The sequence below is a fragment of the Ambystoma mexicanum genome, chromosome 4q (genome assembly GCF_040938575.1).
Source record: "Ambystoma mexicanum isolate Mex_15411 chromosome 4q, UKY_AmexF1_1, whole genome shotgun sequence".
Taxonomy (NCBI): Eukaryota; Metazoa; Chordata; class Amphibia; order Caudata; family Ambystomatidae; genus Ambystoma; species Ambystoma mexicanum.
Window position 1 is genome coordinate 302448031 of NC_090928.1, and position 21563 is coordinate 302469593.

At 47.0% G+C, this 21563-nt stretch overlaps 1 protein-coding gene across 3 annotated transcripts in view; it reads right to left on the reverse strand.

Moving 5' to 3' along the window:
• The window catches only part of SERAC1 (serine active site containing 1), an 898347-nt gene that overhangs the window by 264024 nt on the left and 612760 nt on the right, over window positions 1-21563 (reverse strand). The gene's annotated exons all lie outside the window — the stretch shown is intronic.

Consider the following 21563-nt stretch of genomic DNA (forward strand, 5'->3'; position numbering starts at 1 on the left):
GGACTGCAATTGCCTGTTGTGAGGGGTCTAATGCTTCAATGACGCCGAACAGTCTTCTGATTCCAAAGGTCGTGTTGCGGCCGGGTATGAACCCCACCTGGTCTGCAAGCACCAGGGCGTGCATCAGTGGCATCAATCTGTTCGTGAGTACCTTTGCTAGTATTTTGTTGTCAAGGTTGAGCAGGGAGATGGGTCGGTAGGATGCGCATTCCTCTGGTGGCTTGCCGGGTTTGTGTAAAAGGATAATGTTGGCTTCACAGGTGGAGGGTCCCTTTTTCCAGAGCCTCTTCGTATACTGCCGCTAGGAGAGGGGCTAGGGTGTTTGCAAATGCCTTGTAAAATTCTCCCGTTAGGCCATCCGGGCCGGGGGCCTTGGAGTTGGGGAGGGTCTTAATGATCTCTTCCTGTGTGATCATTTCGTTCAATGGTTCACGCAGATGACATTCGACCCAGTACAGCTCCGTGTCTTCAAGGTATTCCAGTGGGGTGTTTGAGTCCCCGTTGTGTTTGGTGCTGTAGAGATTTTGGTAGAAGAGCCTGAATTTCTCTGCCATTCCTTCGTCAGTGATAGTTATCTCACCTTGTTTAGTGTGGATTCCTTCTATTGGGGACAGTTTGTTGTCGGCTCTTATCAAGTTAGCCAAGAGGGCGCCGGGTTTTTGGCCCTCACCATACTGTCTGACCTGACTGCTACGATTTAGAAATTTACGATTTAGCGATCTGCTGCAGCGCTGAACTTCTGTAGTTCCTCTTTCAATGTGGCTTTTATTCTTGGGACGGCTGTGCTTGTGTTTTGAAGTTCAAGGTCCTTTAGACGCTCTTCGCTGGTTGCCAGCTCGCGCCTGATGAGTTTGAGGATACCGTTTTCCTGGGCGAGGCAGATTCCTCTTGTAAAGCACTTTAGCGTTTCCCAGACTGCGCTGGCTGAGGGAAGTGAGCCTATGTTGGCTTCCAGGAATGTGGTGATTTCCTCTCTCAGTTCGGATGCGAATACCTCATCTCGCATGCAGCCAGTTTTGAAACGCCAGCGCTGCAGCGGGGACTTAGGGTTGGATGGGTTGAGGCTGAGGATTATTGGGGAATGGTCGGATAGAGTTCTCGTCTGGATGTGGCACGGGCCGCTCACCAGTGGGCCATTTGCTGAGGTGAATAGATAGTCGATCCTGGAGCTTGTGTTGTGTACCGCCGAGTGGAAGGTGTAGTCTCGTAGCTCCCCGTTGGATGCCCTCCATGCATCTTTCAGGTCGAATGCCCTGCAGATTTATTTTATTTAAAGGCAGGCTTTGGATAAGGGCTGTAGTGTGGTCCGTGATCTGTCCCTCGCCGGATCGAGCACTGTATTCATATCACCCCCCCCAAATTATGGTTGTTGGGTTTTGGGTGGAGAGGTGGGTTATTACCCAGCCAAAGTTGTCGGGCCGTCCACGGTAGGTGCGTAGGAGTTGACGAGGGTTATTTTTTGGCCTGCTATGATGCCACTTACTAGGACGGCTCACCCTTCGGCGTCTTTTACTGTATGAACTAGCCGGAAGTTGGTTCTCTTGTGGATAAGGATTGCAACTCCTCTGGAGTAAGATGAGTATGAGGAGAAGTATCTGTGGCAGACCCAGCTCTTCGTCCACTGGTGATCTTTCCCCGGGAGTAAATGCGTTTCTTGGAGCATGGCTACGTCCACTTCATGTCTTCTTACGTACTGCAGGACGTTCCTGATTTTAGCTGGAATGTTGCCTCCTCTTATGTTCCAGGTTATGACTTTGAATGAAAAGGGTTAAGGCATATGTTGGTTCGCATTCTGTTCTCAATGAACGGTAATATTGTGGCTAGATTTGACCTGGTGCTATGAACGTTGTATGAAAGTACAATTGCTGGGTGGCGCAGCAACGCTGCTGGTGAGATGAGGGGTGGAGGGCCGGCAGGGCGGCAGAGAACGGGTGGCGCGATTCCCTTCTAGTTCCCTCGATGACTTCTGTCCTCGGGCAACCCCCAACTGGCCCGTGTAGCTTCACTCCCTATGGTGGGCAACCCCCCAATTGGCCCACAAAAAGGTCCCTTGTCAACAGGACAGACAACATTGCTGTGCTTAGGGCACTAGTGGCCTTCCAAGAGGAGGTTAGCTCCCTACTACTAATACTGGTTAATTCTGTGGCATTGGTTTCGATGACATTATGATTTTGGTACGCTGTTGTTTTGCGATCCTCTTAGGGTAAGTTTTACAGTGGGTTTCTCCTTGGACGATCGTCCCTTTGTGGTCTGCTGTTGTGTGTGGTGGGTCTGCAGCCGGCGCGGTCGAGGAAGTCGCTGGTTTCTTCTGGAGTATTAAAGGACTGGGTTTTGCTTTCATGTTGAATGTGGAGTTTCGCCGGGAAGAGCATTGAGTACTGCATTTGATTTTCTTGTAGCCTACGTTTTACTGCTGTGAACTATCTCCTTCGTGCCTGGACAGCTTGTGAGAAGTCTGGGAAGAATTGGACTTCGTCACCTTCGTATTGGAGTTCACCTTTATCCATGGCGGCCCTTAGAATTGCACCTCGATCTTTGTAATTTTACAATTTTCCTATAATTGGGCGGGGGTTAGATCCCGGGATCGGTCTTGTGTTGGGAACTCTATGAGCTCTTTCGATGACAAACAGTTTGGAGAGGATTTCTGTTCCAAACAATTCTGTGCATAGCTTCTCCACATGATCCTCCATTTTGGTCGTGAGTTGTTGTTCTCTAACTCCGACTATCCTTATGTTGTTGCGTCGGGAGCGACCTTCCAAGTCCTCGTTCTTAGCACTGACTACTTTCACATGTGCTTCTAGTGCGGATACTCTTGAAGTCAGGGCAGTTGTGCCGTCGTCGATGTCTGAGACTCTCTGCTCGACTGCATCCAGCCTGTCGGCGAGTTTGTCTAGCCGGTGTTGGAGCTTGTCTACTTTAGAGGAGAGTGAATCAAGTTTGCACCCCAGGCCTCCTATGCCCGCTTTGAGGTTGAGAAGGATTTCCCTGATGTCAAGGTTGTGCGCTTAATTTTCCTCCTGGGCTGGTGCCTGATTGAGTGATTGTGGTTTATTGTTAGTAGGTGGTATTTTGGCAGAGGGACAGCTTTCAAAGTTCAATTTTCTTTGTCATTTGTCGGTTTTCCCCATGATCAGTGTAGGTGCAGATGCCTCTGAGCGTAGGGAACAGGGTGGTTCAGGCTGGGGAACCTCTGCTGGGTGGCAGTGGTTATCTCGTGAACAATGCCACGTTATAGCTGGCGAAGCAAGGTTCTCCGTCGAGGAGAACTCACCACCTTGTTGCTGCTACAGGATGATGTCGGAATTGGGCCTCTGTGTGCGCTAGTTGTTCGTCTCCTGGGCACTATATTGGTACCTCCGGTGGGGGAGGGCTCTTCTTAGGCAGTATATCAGTGGTAGGGTTACGCGGGGAAACCAGGGCGACTTCTTTAGGTCTAAGTTGCCGTGTTTCTCTTACGATGATTCGCCAGCTTGTGTTCATTTGCAGATTAGTTGTGGCCTTCACCACAACAGTTTGCCGCCGGGCGTGCCAGTGGAGAGTTAATGGGCACGGTTTCACTGTTCTTGGGCACCCGCGGTATTTCCCTCTTGGGCCGCTTGCTCAGGAGTGCTTGGGTGTTGATACGGGTGCTTTTGGGCAGTTTCGGGCTATGCGGACGTGCCTCTCTCTCCTGCCGTGTGTTTGGACTTGGCCACTAGGTTCTATGGGCCACGGCGGCTGTTAAAGCAGTCAATGTCACTTGGGAGGGCCGGGGTTTCAGGCGGGCCTGCCGCGTAGGTAGGAGTCTTTTTGGACCTGTGTGGCGCTCGCACCTTATCTCCTGTTGAGCGCCTGACTCTAATCTGCACGTTTGTGCAGATTTTGGGTGCCCACGTTATTTCCTTTTATTTGGGCCGCCCTGCCCGGGAGTGTTTCATCGTTGTTGCAAGTGTATTTGAACTGTTCCGGGCTGTATGGATGTGGCGCTCTCTCTTGCCGTGTGTGTGGGCTTGGCCGTGGGGTTTCTGCGGGCCTCAGTGGTTATTAGACTACTGAGTGTCACTTGGGAGGGCCGGGGTTTCGAGTGGGCTTGTCGCGTGTGCAGGTTTCTTTGCGGGCTCGCGGGGAGCTCCTACCTTGTCTCTCGTTGAGCACCCGGCGCTGCTCCGCGTGGCTTACACCCGGCCCTGGATGCCTCCGTGGGATGCCGCATCTTCGCATCCGCTGGTACCTCTCCGTGGATCGGAGGTCGGCTGGACATGACTGGTGCTCCTGCTGAGTTTCTTCTGGTGCAGGACAGGCACGCGGTCGCTGGATTTCCTCGTCTCTGTCGGCGTCTGTTGTTCCACGCCGGGAGAGGGGCAGGGGGGGATCCTCTTCTCGCCGAGCAAACGGGAGCAGTCCGCTGGGCCACGGAAGATCTGTCCGGGGCTTTTTATTCAGAATCGCAACAGGAATCGTTAACAGGCAGTATAAACAGGATTAGAAGCCACAGAGGCAGCGATTAATCAGGATATTACGGGAACTCCACGGAGCTCACAGGAAGGCCGCCATCTTGGACGGCTCTCTAGCGCCCTCTAGGATTATGGACTTTATAGTATAGCTCTTGGCCCCTTCATATTTGGATGATAACCACACCTTTTTTCCAATCTGGTAGGCGAGAGCTTCCTTACAATGTCGATCAGCAAACATTTTTTGTCTTTCCTTAGCCTTGGTCAGATGCTCTGTCAGCTGTTTAATACCCTGAGTGATGGTTTTATGCAACTTTTTTATGGCTGACATTTCCAGGGTATCAGGTGGATCAAATAGTGAAGTCCTCGGATGTCTTCCGTGCACAGTGTAGAATGGAGTTTGCCCTGTGCTTGTGTGAACTGAGTTGTTTTATGCATACTCAGCTTTCCAGAGTATATTTTTCCAAGAATCTTCAGACTGTTGCAACATAAACCTGAGATATTGCTCTAAAGTTTGGTTGGTTTGTTCAGTTGGGCCATCAGTTTGAGGGTGATGGCTTGTGGAAAACTGGACATCGATTTTGGTAATCGTACAACACTTTCTCCAAAAGGCAGAAACAAATTAGTTCCGCGATCAGATACTAATATTGATGCAAATCCATGCAATCAAACAATTTGCTCTACGAACGCACAAGCGAGAGTTGACGCAGTTGGGAGTCCCTTCAGAGGGATGAAATGGGCAATTTTGGAGAATAAATCCACAACGACTAATATCGTGTTGTATCCATTGCAGGGTGAAAGATCCGAAATTAAGTCCTTCGACAGGGTATGCCAAGGTGCTGGCGGTACTGTTAGGGGATGTAGTAAGCCAACGGGGTTCTGTTTCTGTAACGCTCACCTGGTATCCACGGGGACGTCACTCAGCCTGTTCTGACCTCTTACGACCTTAAACCCTTCCCTGGAGGCTATTTGACTGGAGACTGGGCCTGAAACACAGGATTGGTAGAGTTTAACTCCCTATTGTCTTTGTGTGCTTGAATCCCTTCTTACCCGGGGTCCAACCCTTCCCTTTGATCCACAGCTCACCTTGTTTTCTTGGATAGTGTGCTCTCCGTCCTGCTTTCAGCACAGGGGGCGCGTTAATTGATGCAGGCTCGTTGCTGCCTAGTTACTTCACTGGCAAGAGTCCGACAGGTAAGTATAATGAGTCTTTTGAACAGTTCTCTAACTTCGTTCCTTTCCTTCCTTAGATGATGGCCGGCGTCTGGGGATGGCAGCGTGCTGCTGAGATGACTATCGCTAAAGGTGAGTGCGATGCGCGATGCACCCCTTTCGTATTTACATTGAACTGAGTTCTTTTTCTGTGTCTTTTAGGTGCCGTGACGTTTTCAGCGTGGATGCGGTTATGAAGAACAAATGTGTCGGGTAAGCGCGGTATGCAGCGCCTCTAGATATTTCCACGCTAACCTGAAGTGTCGTTTCCCTCTTGCAGATGGATAAGAAGTTCCAGAGAGAGAGTTCCCCCAGAGCGGCTGGGATTCAGGTAAGGGTTTGAAGCTCGTACAGTATTTAAAAATAAGCGAAGATTTGCATAATACTTACTGTTCTTTTCCCTTTTCCTTAGGAAGGGCGTGCCAGGATGGGAATGACACCGCCGAAGATGCCCGCAGAACAGAAGGAGGGATGAATGATGGGCCGAAGTGCCGCAAGGTAAGGCTGTTCCTAACAGTGTTCTTGTTATTGCAGGAGCTGAGCGCAGAAGAAAGATGCAGGCCTACTGGAGACCGATCCGAACACGGTGAGTGTCACGCTGCAGGTGCAGAAAACGCAAAGCATGTTTCTCAGCCTGGGTGTGGCTTAAATAGTCTCTGGGTATCCCAGGTGTCTCTGGGCTGAACCACACCCAAAAGACTAGACTGCACATGCAGTTCTGGGGACCGAAATATGTGGGGGCATCCATCTTGTCCCCATCAATGCACTACAAGTCCAATCCCCAATGTTATCCTGTGGGAGTGAGTGAGTCTGGTGCCACAAGCGCCAAGTCTGACTCCAAGTGGGTCTTTGGAGGGATGGAAAGGCCCTTGAGGGCCATGTAGGTGATCGTGGCCTGGCTCCAGCCTGACGTCTTGGAGGGCTGGGGACATGAGGGGCAGGAATCATGACAGCACTCCCCCCCAAAGCCCCTATCAAGGTGGCTTTTCTGTCTGGTCCTGGTTTGGTTGGATGGTTTAGATGAAATCGTCTAAGCAAGCGAGGTGCATGGATGTACTCACAAGGCTCCCATGTCCTGTCTTGTGGACCATACCCCTTCTAGTCTACTAAGTAGTATAATTTGGATCTGACATACTTTGAATCTAGGTTGTCCTTGACTTCGAATTCTGGCTCCCCGGCGACTACTACTGGCTGCGGTGGCATTGCTACCCGGGTCCCAGGCTGAACAGGTTTAAGGAGAGACACGTGGAACACAGGATGAATCTGCATGTTTGACGGCAAAGCTAGTCTGACCGCCACAGGATTTATCATGGAGGTGACGGTGAATGGACCCAGGTATCTTGGACGGAAAGTTCGGGTTCCTTTAATGGACACCTGTTTAGACGCCAGCCAGACTTTGTCTCCCACTTGGTAGTTAGGGGCCTTTGCTCGGTGTTGATCAGCAAACTTCTTTTGGCGATTCTTAGCTTGAAGTAGGTGTTCAGGTTTGAGAAATGGTTGTGTGCAAGGTTTTGACTGCTGCCATTTCCAGGGTTGTAGGAACGTCCAACTCAGAAGTACATGGGTGCCTGCCATACATGGTATAAAAGGGTGTCTGCCCAGTGCTGGTGTGTAGGGAATTATTATAAGCATATTCAGCTATCCATAATAGGTCGAACCAGCTTCCTTCAGCTTGGTGTAACATGCAACGCAGATACTGCTCGAGCGTCTGATTTGTCCTCTAGGTTTGACCATCTGTTTGGGGATGGTGACTGGTGGATAGCCGGATGTCGATCTGGGCCATAGAGCAGCATTTTCTCCAGAAATACAAATTGAGTACCTCGGTCTGAGACTAAAACTGAAGGAAACCCATGGAGCCGTACGATGCCTTCAAGAAATACCTTTGCCAGAGTGGAAGCATTTGGGAGCCCCTTAAGAGGAATGGAATGTGCCATTTTTGAAAATAGGTCCACGACCACAAGAATAGTGTAAATCCTTGACTGGGTGGTAAGTCAGTAACAAAATCGAGGGACAACGTATGCCAGGGTACTGGTGGGATTTCCAATGGTTGTAATAGCCCAGCCGGTTTCTGCTTGGATGACTTGTTTTGAGCACACACTCCTCAAGATAGGATGAAAATAAAATCTTTACGCCACGTGGGCCACCAATAATTTCGTTTTACCTTGGCTAGGGTTTTAGCGATTCCAGGGTGGCCCTCGATTAAGGAATCATGATAACCGGACATGACTTGTTCTCGTAGTTCTTGGTTTGGTAAGAATAAAAGATTCCTGAAGTAGGGCAACTGATATTTTGTCATGTAATGTTCTCCTTGTGCACTCCACGCTTGTAATTGCTCCGGACTCATCAGGTTTTGGATTTCTTCATGTAATTCTTTCTGAGTTATGGTTGCTGTGATTCCTAGGAGCTTGTCACTTGGGATGATTGCTATTGGGTCAGGGGTCTGATACCCTTGCTCTTCCACCCTCATACGGGAAAGGGCATCAGCCTTCCCGTTTTTCACCCCTGGTCGAAATGTAATCACGTAGTCATATTCAGCAAAACAAAGAGCCCAACGTAGTTGTCGTGAGGATTGGGCCTTTGCCGTTTTTAGGTACTGGAGGTTCCAGTGGTCAGTTATTACGGTGATTGTGTGTCTGGCGCTCAAGAGGTAGTGCCGCCATGCCTTAAAGGCTGACTTAATGGCCAGGAGTTCTTTGTCTGTGATAGCGTAATTGAGTTCAGGGAGAGTGAATTTACGCAACCAGAAGGCAACAGGGTGTAACTGGCCTGTTTCGGAGTCCTTTTGTGAGAGGACAGCTCCCATAGGCATGCTTGAGGCGTCCGTTTCCACCAGGTATGGGAGATCATGGCGAGGGTGGCGTAAGATTGGGACAGATGTGAATCTTGCTTTGAGTTCCTGGAAAGCTTCCTCGGCTTCTGTTGTCCACTGGAACTTTTTGTTGCTTTTCCTTAGCAATGATGTGATGGGATGCACGATTTGTGAAAATCCTGGGATGAACCGGCGGTAGAAGTTTGCAAAACCCAGCATACTTTGAACCCCCTTGAATGAATTTGGGGATGGCCAGTTCAGGATAGCATCTACCTTGTGTACATCCATTCGGATTCCATTCAAGCTGAGAATAAAGCCCAGGAATTCCACCTCGGAGACGTGGAATGAGCACTTTGAGCTTGGCGTAGAGCTGGTGTTGACAGAGTTTCTCCAATACGGATCGGACGTGTTTAACGTGGTCCTGCTTTGATGCGGAATATACTAGGATATCGTCGATGTACACTAGAGTACAGACATCAATCAATTCCTGTAGGACATCGTTCATGAAGTATTGAAATGCAGCAGGCGCGTTGCAAAGGCCGAAGGGCATTACTTGATATTCGTACAAGCCGTATTTGGTGCGAAAATCGGTTTTCCATTCGTCCCCCTGTTTTACGGGAACAATGTGATATGCCCCCCTAAGGTCTAGTTTTGTGTAGATTTGGGGATCTTTGACTTGATCAAGCAATTCAGGGATCAGTGGCAGGGGGTAGCGATTTTTTACGGTAATCTGGTTCAGTGCGCACTCGATGCACGTTCTCAAGTCCACCTCCTTTTTCGGTGTGGAGAATAGAGGACTTGCTGCTGGAGACTTCGAGGGATGGATGAACCTGTTGGGCATGGCTGGGGACGTGAGGGGCAGGAATCATGACAGTTTCTGAGACTTGTGTTGTGCACAGATACCGCAGGTTTCAATAAATTGGGCAATGTCTTTTCGCCAAGTTGGACACCAGTAGTTTTGTTTTACCTTAGCCTGAGTTTTGGCTATTCCTGGGTGTCCTTGCAGTAAAGAATTGTGGTAATTTGTGATGATTTGCTTTTGCAGTTCTTGATCTTGGACATATAATCGTCTTTGGAAATACGGTAGATCGTCTTCGATGGTGTACTGGTCACCTTTTAACAGCCATTCCTATGTGTTGATTGATCCATCAGGGATTGCAAACTGGTTCTTTGGTCATCCACACATGCGGTGGCAGCTATTCTAGTTTGAATCCTTTCCTCAGAAATTATGGCCACGGATGCTGTAAAAGCCTCTTTTTCTTCACTCATGCATGATAGAGCGTCTGCTTTCCCATTGCGTACTCCAAATCTATAAGTGATAATAAAATCATATTCCGCGAAAAAGAAAGCCCAACGAAGTTGATGTGAGGATTGTGCTTTGGCGGCTTTCAAATATTGCAAGTTACGGTGGACTGTGATGCCAGTGACCGTATGTCTTGCACCAAGTAAGCAATGTCTCTAGGCCTTGAATGCTGCTTTAATCGCCAGTAATTCCTTATCTGTGATAGCGTAGTTCAACTCGATGGCTGAAAATTTGCCGGACCAGAATGCAACGGGGTGTAGTTCTGTTTCAGGGTCTCGTTGTGACAATACTGCTCCCATGGCTATTTTTGAAGCATCTGTCTCAACTATGTAAGGTAGGTCTGGTCGTGGGTGTCGAAGGACTGGTGCTCTAATGAATGCTAGTTTCAACTTCTGGAAGGCTTCTTCAGCTTCTGTCGACCAATGGAACTTTTGATTTTTCTTTAGCAAGGAGGTAATTGGATGTACAATTTGTGAAAACCCTGGTATAAACCGACAGTAAAAGTTGGCGAATCCGAGCATGCTTTGCACTCCTTTCGTGAATGTTGGTGGGGGCCATTGGAGGATTGCATCCACCTTTGGTGTATCCAAATGTACGCCTTGTGGTGTGAGCATAAAACCGAGAAACTCGACCTCGGTTACATGTAAAAAACATTTTTCCAACTTGGCATACAATTGGTGTTGCCGAAGCTACTCTAAGACTGCCCGGACATGGCCTACATGTTCTTCCATGGAATTTGAGTAGAAAAGAATGTCAATGTAAACAAGAGCGTAAACATCCAGTAGTTCACGTAGTACATCATTCATAAAGAATTGGAACGCCGCGGGGGCATTGCATAGCGCGAAGGGCATCACCTGGTATTCAAAGAGGCCGTACTTCGTGCGGAAGGCCGTTTTCCATTCGTCTCCCTCTTTTACTCTTACAAGATGGTATGCTCCTCTTAAGTCCAGTTTTGTGTAGATTTGAGTATGTTTCACTTGGTCCAAGAGCTCTGGTATAAGTGGTAAAGGATATCGATTTTTTACTGTGATCCGATTGATGGCTCTATAGTTGATGCAAGTTCTTAAGTCTATCTCCTTTTTAGGCACGAAGAATAAGGGCGAGGAGGCAAGTGACTTGGACGGGCGAATGAAACCGTTCGCCAGGTACTGATCCAGGTAAGTTCGAAGATGCCGATTTTCCTGTTCTGTCAGAGCGTAAATTCGGCTGCAAGGGATCTGGGCTCCGGGTACAAGATCTATTTGACAATCGTAGGGTCTGTGCGGGGGCAGAACGTTGGCTTGCTCTTTTTTGAAGACATCCTGGTAATCTTGGTATTCAAGCGGTAGGGAGCTGATGAGGCCCAACACGATTCCTTTCTTCGGTTTCAGATTGGGGTCATCTTTTTTGTAACATGTGTCGGCACAATCATGAGGAAATGCCAGAACTCTTTTTTGCCAGTCGAGCCTAGGATTGTGGGTCTCCAGCCAGGGCATTCACAATATCATCTGGAACTGAGGAGCACTGATGAGATCGAAAGTAATGTCCTCCTGATGCCCGTTTGACACAGAGCTTGACTTTCTCGGTGTATTGTGTCACCGGGCCGGATGATAGCTGAGAACCATCCACAGCAGTGATGTTTTCCGATTTCTGCTTCTGCCAGAGAGGAAGGCCTATTCGGAGAGCCAAATCTTGGTCAATGTAGTTACCCACAGCTCCACAATCAATATATGCCTCCAAGTCGTGTATTTTTGATGGTTGCTTGTGATTCACCAAAAGCACTGGAAGGACTAGATGTGATGTCTGTACAAATTCCTTTTTCATGCTCGACAAGTGGACCCCTACACTTGCCGGGCATTGACGTTTCCCCAAGTTCTGTTCTTCATCAGTTTTGCCTGTTGCCCCAAAGGTTTTCTTGGGTGGTTTTACCAGGCAGTCATGGAGGAAGTGACCTGCTTGTCCACAATATAAGCAAAGCTGCTGTTGTCTTCTTTTTTCCCTTTCTGCTTTGGTAAGGACTTCGTAATCCACCAATTTGCATTGGCTCAGACTGTTCATGTGGTTTAGTCCGATTCTCATGAGGTTGTACGTAAAGTGACCGTGTCTCTGATCTAGATTAGATTCTGCAACCTATGATTGAGTTGCACCGTCAGGTCTATGTAGTCCGCAGACCTCTCAGGGGGATTCACCATTTGCGCTAACACATCCTTAAGTTCTCTATGTAACTCTCAGTAAAAGAGTGTAGTCCTCTTCTCTTCTGGCCAGTTGGTCTGGGCTATGAGACGATTGAAGGTTTCAATATTGGTTAATAGATCTTGAATCCCTTGTTTGATTGACAACAACTCGTTGTCCAGAGCTTGTCCTTGAGTATGACGGGCAAACTATTTCTCCATCTCATGTTGGAAATTCCCGAAGTTCCGGAGTAAAGGGTCATCTTGATTTACCAAAGGTATAGACCAGTCCGCCACACTACCTCCTAAATATGAGAGTACAAACGCCACTTTGGCTTGGTCATTAGGAAAGGCTCCTGGTCTGCACAAGAAATGAAGGCGACATTGGTTCATAAATACAGCAAACTTGTTTGGGTCGCCGATGAAGCGTTCGGAGGGGCTAGAGGCACTGCTCCTGGAAGAACCTCCTGAAACAGTGTTGATTGTTGTGGTGTGGAATAATGAGAAGAATGGGTCACTCCAGGCAGTGGACCCTGTCCTGCTTGTGCTTGTAGCATTTGTCTTGCCAATTCGTCAGTTCTTTCTTGAGTTACAATAAGATCCTTCCGTAATGCATTGGTTTCCTGTCTTGAAGCATGTACTTCAGCCCGTAATTCCCCTAGTGAGAGGGCTAACTGATCTGTTTCTGAAGTTTCCATAACGCCCAGGGTGAGAGCATTAGAGGCTTTGCGTTCTGTTACGCTTACCTGGTCTCTGCGAAGGCGTTGGGGCACAGTTGCAGCCCTCGCTGAACTTGAATCACCCCCTTCAGGCCTCTCCCTCAGAAAAGTTGTGAGCGGTGGTACATGGTGATACTGCTCCTGTGTGGAGATAACAGTGTGTGAGTGCGCCAATCTGTGATTGTTGTACCTCTTGAACCCTTCACCCCAAAGTACGGTTTCTGTGAGCATACGCCAGCCCACAAAGCTCACCTGTGAATTATGGAAGATAAACTCTCTGTCCTGCTACTTCTGGCAGGGGCGCGTCGAATGGGATCTAGTTCCTTCACTGATCCCTGATAAGGATTAATCCAGTCCAGCTGCGACTATGCTTCTCCTTATGATTGGTAAGTCTTTCTTGAGCTCTTGTGATGGTGTTCGTTCTGTTTAATGTCTTTATATGTTGCTCCTATTTATGCCCGCAATAATGTATGTCTTCTGTTTTCTCCCTTAAATGGAAATGCGGCCTCAATGCAGCTGTGAGACGCGGCTGGATGGAAGATGGATGCTACTGCAATGTTCGACAGCAGGTAAGTGATGGTTTAAGGAAAAGCGTGAAGTATGGCGAAGCGCAACCTTAGGCTGCCTGTTTTTTCGATGTCTAACCTTGTCTTCTGTTTTTCCTTGCAGGTGCTGCTGTCAACGATGGAGCGTGTCGTGCTGCGGTGCCAAGATGAAGATTTCGGCGTTCCGGAAAGTGTAAAGATGAACACTTGGTTCGCCGAAGAGATGTACAGGTAAGAACAGCTTCCCCCAGTTGGTAAGTATGCTGGCAGGAAGCACGATGTCCAAGAAGCAGGATCTTCAAAGGTAAGTCTGACCTCAGGCGACAGTGAGCGTTACGCTGCTTGCAAGTGCAGAATAACGCGAAGCGTCTGTCTTGAGGATCGGGGCAGCTTACATAGCTGAGATCGTGGGCACGCCCATATGGGCCGGTTTAACAGCCACACCCTGCCACTCCTAGAGAGTTATCACGTGCAAAGGCAATCCATTAGCAGCCACACCAAAGAATACACTTGGGGCTGCGTAATGGATGGAATGTTCAAGGTTAATGCATCCTGCTTAATGGATGGAATGTTCAAGTTTAATGCATCTAAAGTGCTATGTCCATAATAAAAGCTTTTTGGTGTTAAATGGATGTTCTTGTTTACTTTTGCTCATGAGCCTGGCGCCGAAGGCGCCAGGACAGTGTCCACCCAGGTCTCCTGTGCATGCGACCACTGCATGCCTGTGCCCCTGACTTCATAACAACGGTTGCCTCTGTCTGGCACGGCGGCCATCTTGTCGAGCTGCCTGCCACGTGCCTGCAATGTGTTGCTCGGCTCGCTGGGTCCAGCCTCCTCCATGACTCTTGCGTGTGGATCACGAGGCCTACCCTGCTCCTTGGGCCTAGACCCGGTAGGTGTGACAACCTCGTCCTGGGGGTCGGTACAGCTGTGTTTAGTCGCCGCCTTGGACGTATTGCCGGTACTAGGACGTAGCCACTCGGCCATAAATCTGGTACAGGGGCAGAGCCCCTCGGATGACAATCCGGTACAAGAACTTTCCGGTCCCTCAACACTGTCACCTGGAGGATCCAAGGACCCCTCGGCCCAAAGGCCGGTAGCTGCAGCAGCCTCAGTGCATGTGCTGGTACAAGGACCTGAGTGCCCCTCCCGCTGGGCAAGTCCTTGGGAAGGAGTCTCCCTTGCGGGGTGAGATAGAAAATAGAGGCCCTACCTTAGGCCTGGCTCGATGTTTCACGAAGTTCTTGAGGTCCTCTGGAGGCGACTTCTGGAAGAGCTCCCTCCACCTGGCTAGTCTGTTCTTCAGCAATTTCGATGACAGGGCGTCACAACCTTGAACAAGCTTGTCAACCGTGGTTTGGGCCAAGGCACCGTAGGCAGAGGGTGTGGGGGTCTGAAGTTGGGAAGAGCCCGTCGCAGGATGGACACCTCCTGAGCCCTGTGGAAGTCGGCATGTACCAGGGAGGAGCATGACGCCTGAGGACCGAGTACCTGAATGATAAGAAAAACAAAAAAGACAAAGAAAAAGTATTGTGCGTGGAATTACATGGCCGAAGCCAAACCCAGGAGCGCTGGTAAATTCGGTCCATTCCTGCCGATGCCGAAAAGGGGACTGAGGTGTGGCGCCAGAGGGCGGATTCAGGGCAGGGCATGCTCCCTGGGCCGCACCCCCGCGCACCTCTAAATTTAAAGGGGAAGAAGGTTTTTTCTGGCGAAAAAGGATTGTCTCCCGTTCCTTGCAAGGGACGCCAATTCAGTATGGAGGAGAGGGGACAGGGCAGAGTATGAAGGAGGACTAGATAAACGTGGAGATGCTCCTATATTGTAAGATGGAAATTTCTCATTCAAGTGTACTGCCTGAGTTTCCTCCGCCTCCACTGCAGCTCTGTTAGATCTGCATAAGCGGTAGCAGAGATGCAGCAGGGAGTTATCATGATTTGCTCCCATAGAAGTAGCTGATGACAGGCTAATATTCACGTTCGCCTTGATAGTATGTATTGAGGCGATTGCTCTGGATAAGTCATTATTCACCTCATTTCCCAACTCCGTGAACCCCGGCTTGAAAAAGTCAGTGATTTGGCCAGGCATTTTAGTTGCTACAGTCTTGGTGGAATTACGCACAGATTTAATCAGCGTTACATTCCTTTTAACGCTCTTTGCATAATTAGTGGACTCACGCTCTTCGCATTGAAACCCTGCGCTTTTGTCGTACGGCTTAGATTTGCGTAAATTGTAATGTTTACTTTTGGTCATAGCTTTACCAGGCATAGTTCCAAAACAGATCGGGGAACGCTTACCTTTTGTAAGTAGAAGTAAATTGTCCCGAGCTCAGCCAAAAAACTTTTAACATACAGATACATTTGGTAACTTCCATTCCACCTACAGCGTAGATGATCAAACAAGGGCAGAATGAGAGAGATGAACGTTCTCCTCCATTCACCAAACACTCCCAAACACACTCTGCCTCACACTCCGCCTCAAGCTCCACGTGGGCGGTTATGCGGTTATAGAGTTGGCGAAAGGCTTGTAGGAATTGTCCAGTCAATAGACAGAGTAGAGAGACTACTCGTAAAATTGCAGATGCAGTTCCAAACAGAGCACCAACAGATATTCACAGCCCGACTACCAAACACATTCTGCCTCACACTCAGCTTATAGAAAATGCTCAGTTTTCAGCATATTCTTTACGAGATGTATATTCCATGGGGAAGATGCCCAACTTAGCAGTTAAATTACCCAGTACTGAGGCAACTAGAGATGCACTTATTTCATGGATGGTAGGTTGTGGTGAGAATTTATGGATTCATTATGGAGCATCACTGTAGTATAACCCAGGGCTACAAATTGAGAATAGACTATGTGCTGGCGAAGTTGGATGATGCAAGGAATTTTAAGAATGTATGATGTTTTGAATAATGGGCAGATGGTTCCTTTTGACTCTCTTAGAATCAATTTTGGTTTAGGGAGGAGGGAATTCAGGAGATATGCAGAGTTGGAATCTCTTCTGATGCAGAGACAAGGGATGTTAAATGCACCAATGAGATAAACCGATGGCCTGTAGTATGTTTGACTCCCTGCCTCACATGGTATCAACTTCCCTAAAAATGATGCCTATGGATGTCTCCTGTGCTGGCTCCTTGGAAAGATTGTGGCAAGCATGGATGAGAAAACTGGGTAGGGATATGCCCTTAAAGGAATGGGATAGTATATTGAGTGGTACGAAGTCAAAGATGGATTTGAATCTGCGATTCATTTGTCAGAGGATACTGAGCCGTCTGTATTGGACCCCGGTGTGGATGCTTGAGTTAGGTATGACAAATGAGAAATCCTGCTGGGGATGTGGTCAAAGGGGAGGTATCCTGTTACATATGCTATGGGAATGCTCAAGAGTGACTAGATTTTGGGGAGAGGTTCTGAGCAGGTTAGATCCAATTTCAGGAGTGGTGTTTCCTAGATCGCCTTATCCAGTGATTCTGCTTTCAGATTCATGGAGGTGTAATGTGGCTCGAGGCTATGGTAGCTGGATAAGGTGCTGGTGATGGCAGCTAAGCAAATCTTGAGGGTTTGGAAAACAAGGAAAAAAGCCAAAGGCAGAGGACTGGCTGTCAGATTTACAGACTGTCCAATTATGAGAAATTCATGATGGAAAAACTGAAACGTGAGGGTGATTATTTGGAGATGTAGGGACCATTTAATGACTTGTATGGTAGATAATACATTGAAATAGTTGTGAGAGTTGAGGCGAATGCGTGATTTGTAACAATGTGGCTATGTGTGATAACTGTGTGGGAGTGTGAATCATGTTGTCTACATATTATAAGTTTTTGTTTTTTGTTGTTTTTTTGTTTGATTTTTTAGTAACATTGCATAGGGTTAGTTATACATGGTAGCCTTAAGATGTATGACTCCATAAGGAGGAATGGAACTAGCTTACGTTTTCCATCTTTTGGGAAAACTACCATCTGAATTGTTATGGTGTATCTCATTGACTCTATATTGATGTTGTAATACGTTTTTTATATCTCAAACCGATAAAGAGATACAAAATAAAAATTAGCTTTGAGTGCAATATTTCATGATAAAATCTAGGCACCTGCAAGAAAACTGAAGTGGTCAATTTTGAGATATATGCGCTGACTTTGGGAAAACCCAATGTTAAAAGCAGTTCAAAATGCGATCAAAGAAAAACATGTCTACGCTATGAAACCGTTAATGTAGAAATCTGAAACTGTGCATGCACAGGCGGCTGCCTCAAAATATTACTCGGGAATCTTTTCTGATTTTTTCATGCAAGAGTTCCAAAATCATTTTCTGAAACGCCATTGAGACTTTGTCTTAACCTTAACTATTCCTTGCGCTAGCACAAAGGCATACTTTTATCTGGGGAGTTCACCAATAAAATAACCTTGATCTGGTGGGGGGCTTCACTTGACGGTTAGAAATAGGGATGCCAAATTAGCAAGTGGCAAGGTTCCCCTAAACACCTTATAGAATAGGATTCTCAGGGGTCTGCAACCTTTGACTCACCAGATGTTTTGGACTACAATTTGCATGATATCTGGCTAAGGACTACGCTGGTTAGGGATGATAGGAGTTGTAGTCCAAAACATCTGTAGGGTCGAAGGTGGCAGACCCCTGCTTGGTTTACTGTGTGGTACGATAGAAAGAAAATAAAAATCTCTTCCAGGTTCTCTCCAGGGTAATGATGAATCTTGATTCTAAAGAGCCTGCTGTGTAACTGGTCCCTTCTGGCAATAGGGTCGCCAGGTTGTACCTCGCCATCTGTTCCAGACAGACAGAGATGGAAGACAAACGTTGTTTTTTCTTCTGGCTCCTTGAAGAAAACCATGCCCAATCCTTCTCAGTAATAGTCTATCTCTCTCTGGGTCCCTCCCAAGCATCACTCTGAGTCTTATGGTCAGAACTCAGGTGGGTGTTTTTCCGTGGCTACAGGTTGGGCAGCATCCTTTAAGTAAACACTCTTGCAAAAGCTTCAGGCTTTGGAGCAGTAGAGTCACAGACTCTCCCTAAGCAGGGGGCAGGTTCAGAGGAACACTAGATGCTTCGTTAGGAGCTATGGTTATTCCTTATATCCAGGGCCTGATCCTGTAACCGAAGTCTGTCACTTACCTCCTCATTGACCTGACACTCTCTCATATCTGGAGACAAGTCTCAGGGCGACAGCACTAACTCTCCTGCTATCTGTTGGCTAACATCCTACCACTTGCCTAAGATAACAAGCAGTTGAGATGTGTCCTATTAACTGACAATTACTGGCCCTGTACCTCCTGGAACTTTAGACTGAACATATACTAACTTAAGAGCAAAGTAAAAGAGTTACAAAGAAATAAATAAGAGAAAAGTGACACAAGGTCCTCACAAAAAGAGGAAAGAGGAGGGCTATAAATAAGAAGAAAAGTCAAAGAATTAGGGAAATTAAAAGATACATTATGATATTCGAATTAGGGGAAAAGGGGCAGATCAGGTGGGGCATGGGCATAGTTTTCAAGAGGAATGGAAGAGTATACCAGTACCCCTGCCTCTACCATTGGGGCGAGACATGCGACAAGTAAAGAGCAGCAGCCGATGATCTGTTTGAAGAAGACAACCAGGTTTCAGTGAGACAAAAATCTGAGCAAGCATTGTTCTGGAGTTGTGAGCATGCATTGTTCTGGAGATTTGAGCATGCATTGTTCTGGAGATTTGAGTATGCATTGTTCTGGAGATTCAATCACGCATATTTATTTTTAGCATATTAACACAAAACACTCAATACTATATGAAATACATTTTCAAATATGTGCACATACGTTATATTATATCATGTTACTAGTATTTCAAAAACCTGAATATACACATCAAAAGACTTCTGAAAAATGTGGAGGTAGACAGCTGCAGTCCTAGACCTTAATTGGATTTCTTGAACTTGAATACGTCTTCCTGTCACAGTGGGTATAAAGTGGAATGCAGTACAATATGTGATGCCTACATTGCCGGTTCCAGCGGAGGGGCAGGGTAAGTGGAATAGATACTGCTACCATTGCGGAGGATAAAGTAGCTTGTCTACTAACTAGCAGACAGAGGCTAGTGCGTTCAGAAACTGATGCACCAAACCAATATTTTTTAAACTGGTGGTACTGTGCAGCATCATACACATCTCTGTGTTGATTCTGTATGATGGTTGGTAACAGCAAGTGTGCTTGGAATGTGTGCCAGACTTCCTTTTTAGGATACTACTCTTGTTGGTGCATTCTGCTGCCGCCGCTATTGGTGTGCATTACTAGCAAACTGACAGAAGCTGCCTCTGGCACTCATCTGTTTATTGCTGCCCCTGGCACTCATCTGTTTGCTCCTGCAAGTATCCAATTCTTCACTGTTGTTGCCCGAGTGCTGCTGTTGGCTCCAATGCTGCAGCCTGAGGATCTGTAAGCGGCCGCCTCTTTTCCTGGATCCCTGCACCAAGACTTATTTGCATCCTTCCCTCCCCCCTGATCTTTCTTAAGCCGCCACCATGCCACCATCTATGGCTGGCTGCAGGTTCTGGACCATAATACTCAGATGTACCTGGATAGCATGCTTCTATTGTTCCTCAGATTACGACACCATATTCCTGCTTTTGTTCCTCTACTTAAGTCTCTGACACACGATTCAATAAATCTCTGCTTCAAAGCAAGTCACTCATGTAATGCACCTAGTCCACCAACAAGGTATTTATATATTTGGTTACTCTAATTTTTCAGGGTGCAAGCCATGAGCACACTCCGTTTGTGATGCGTTCAAAGCAAATGGGGGGAGGAAAAAGAGAACATTTATATTTCTCCAGCTTTGGAAACATTCAGATCCGTTTAGTGTGGAGCAGGCAAGGGGAGAAGCGCATACAACTGTGATAACTGCATAATAGAAAACTGGCAAAAACTAAGAGAGGCATAGGATGGATTGGGACACGGGGGAAAAAATTGACAAGGCAGGGGTTATGATATGTTTCATATCAAGACAGAACAATGTAAGGACTCCACTTAAACCTCTGCTGGTACTAAACCTGTGTGGGAAAAAAAGATTTGGAACTTATACCTGGGACGGAACTTAGCACAGCTCTGAATAAGTGTATTCAGCTTAATGACTGTGAAACTCTCTTTTAAGAAGGCACCAAGCTATGAGCCAAATTTGCACAAACTATCCACCCTTCACAAATATTGCTACTAAAGAATCCTCTATAACCTGGTACACCAGAGACCTTCTGGAGTTACAAAGAGAACATAAATACCAAGAAAACCGATGGTATCGTTCAAAGTTAATTGAACATTCCATGTTAGCAAGTAAAGCACCAGCTACCTATAAAAAAGCAGTGTTTACAGCTAAATCAAATTTTCTATCAACTAAAATCACAACAGCAATAAACCATCCTCAAAAATTATTTCAAACAATTGCTGAGTTTGTTAACCCTAATATATATGCCCCAGTGAAAGCCTCATCAGTAACTCACGCTAATGTCCTAAATAACTTTTTCAGAGACAGAATTCGGAATATTCAAAATAATATTAGGCTTCACAGAAATCTGGAGAAAAAAAAACCATTCTGAGGCTGCTAGCCAATCTAAAAGAAATCTTGGCGGGACAACTCAGTTTAGTTTCAAGCAAGTTTCAGCTGATGACATCAATGCCCTTTTGTCTGAACTGAAACCTACAAATGATTCCTTCTTTCCAATTCCTGCTCTAGCCGACAAACTACTTTCTTTGGAACTCACCCCCTTCATGACCAAGTTTGTTAATCTTTCACTTACTCAGGGATTAGTTCCTGATGCCCGGAAACTATCGGTTGTCTCTCCGCTGTTGAAAAAAGTTGATTTAGACTCTGAGGATTAAAGTCCTGGAAAAGGTAGTCACCAAACAATTACAGGACTATGTCGAAGTCCATTGTTTGCTCCAGCCTTTGCAATCTGGTTTTTGTCCCCTAAATGGGACAGCGATGGCATTTGATGACGGCTTGAGACGAGATGTTACAGGCTGGGGAAGCAGGCAAACTCTCCCTGCTTGTGATGCTCAACCTTTCCGCCGCGTTTGACACAGTAGACCACAGCATTTTGTTGGACCGTCTGAAAAATCTTGTAAATGTGAACCCCTGTGCGTTACATTGGTTCACAGCATTTTTCACTGGTCATCAACAGCGCGTACACGTTGGAGGTTTTCTTTCAGAAGTCCTCCTCCAGTGCTGTGGTGTACCACAAGGATCAGCTCTTTCCCCCCTTCTTTTTAACATTTATCTTCGTGCCTTAATGAATATCTTGGAAAAATATAATCTCAGATTTCATTCTTACGCTGATGACACCCAGCTCTACATTAGGCTCGATGACATGGAAGAAGCTCTTGCCCTGGTTAGCAGGTGCCTAGAAGAAATA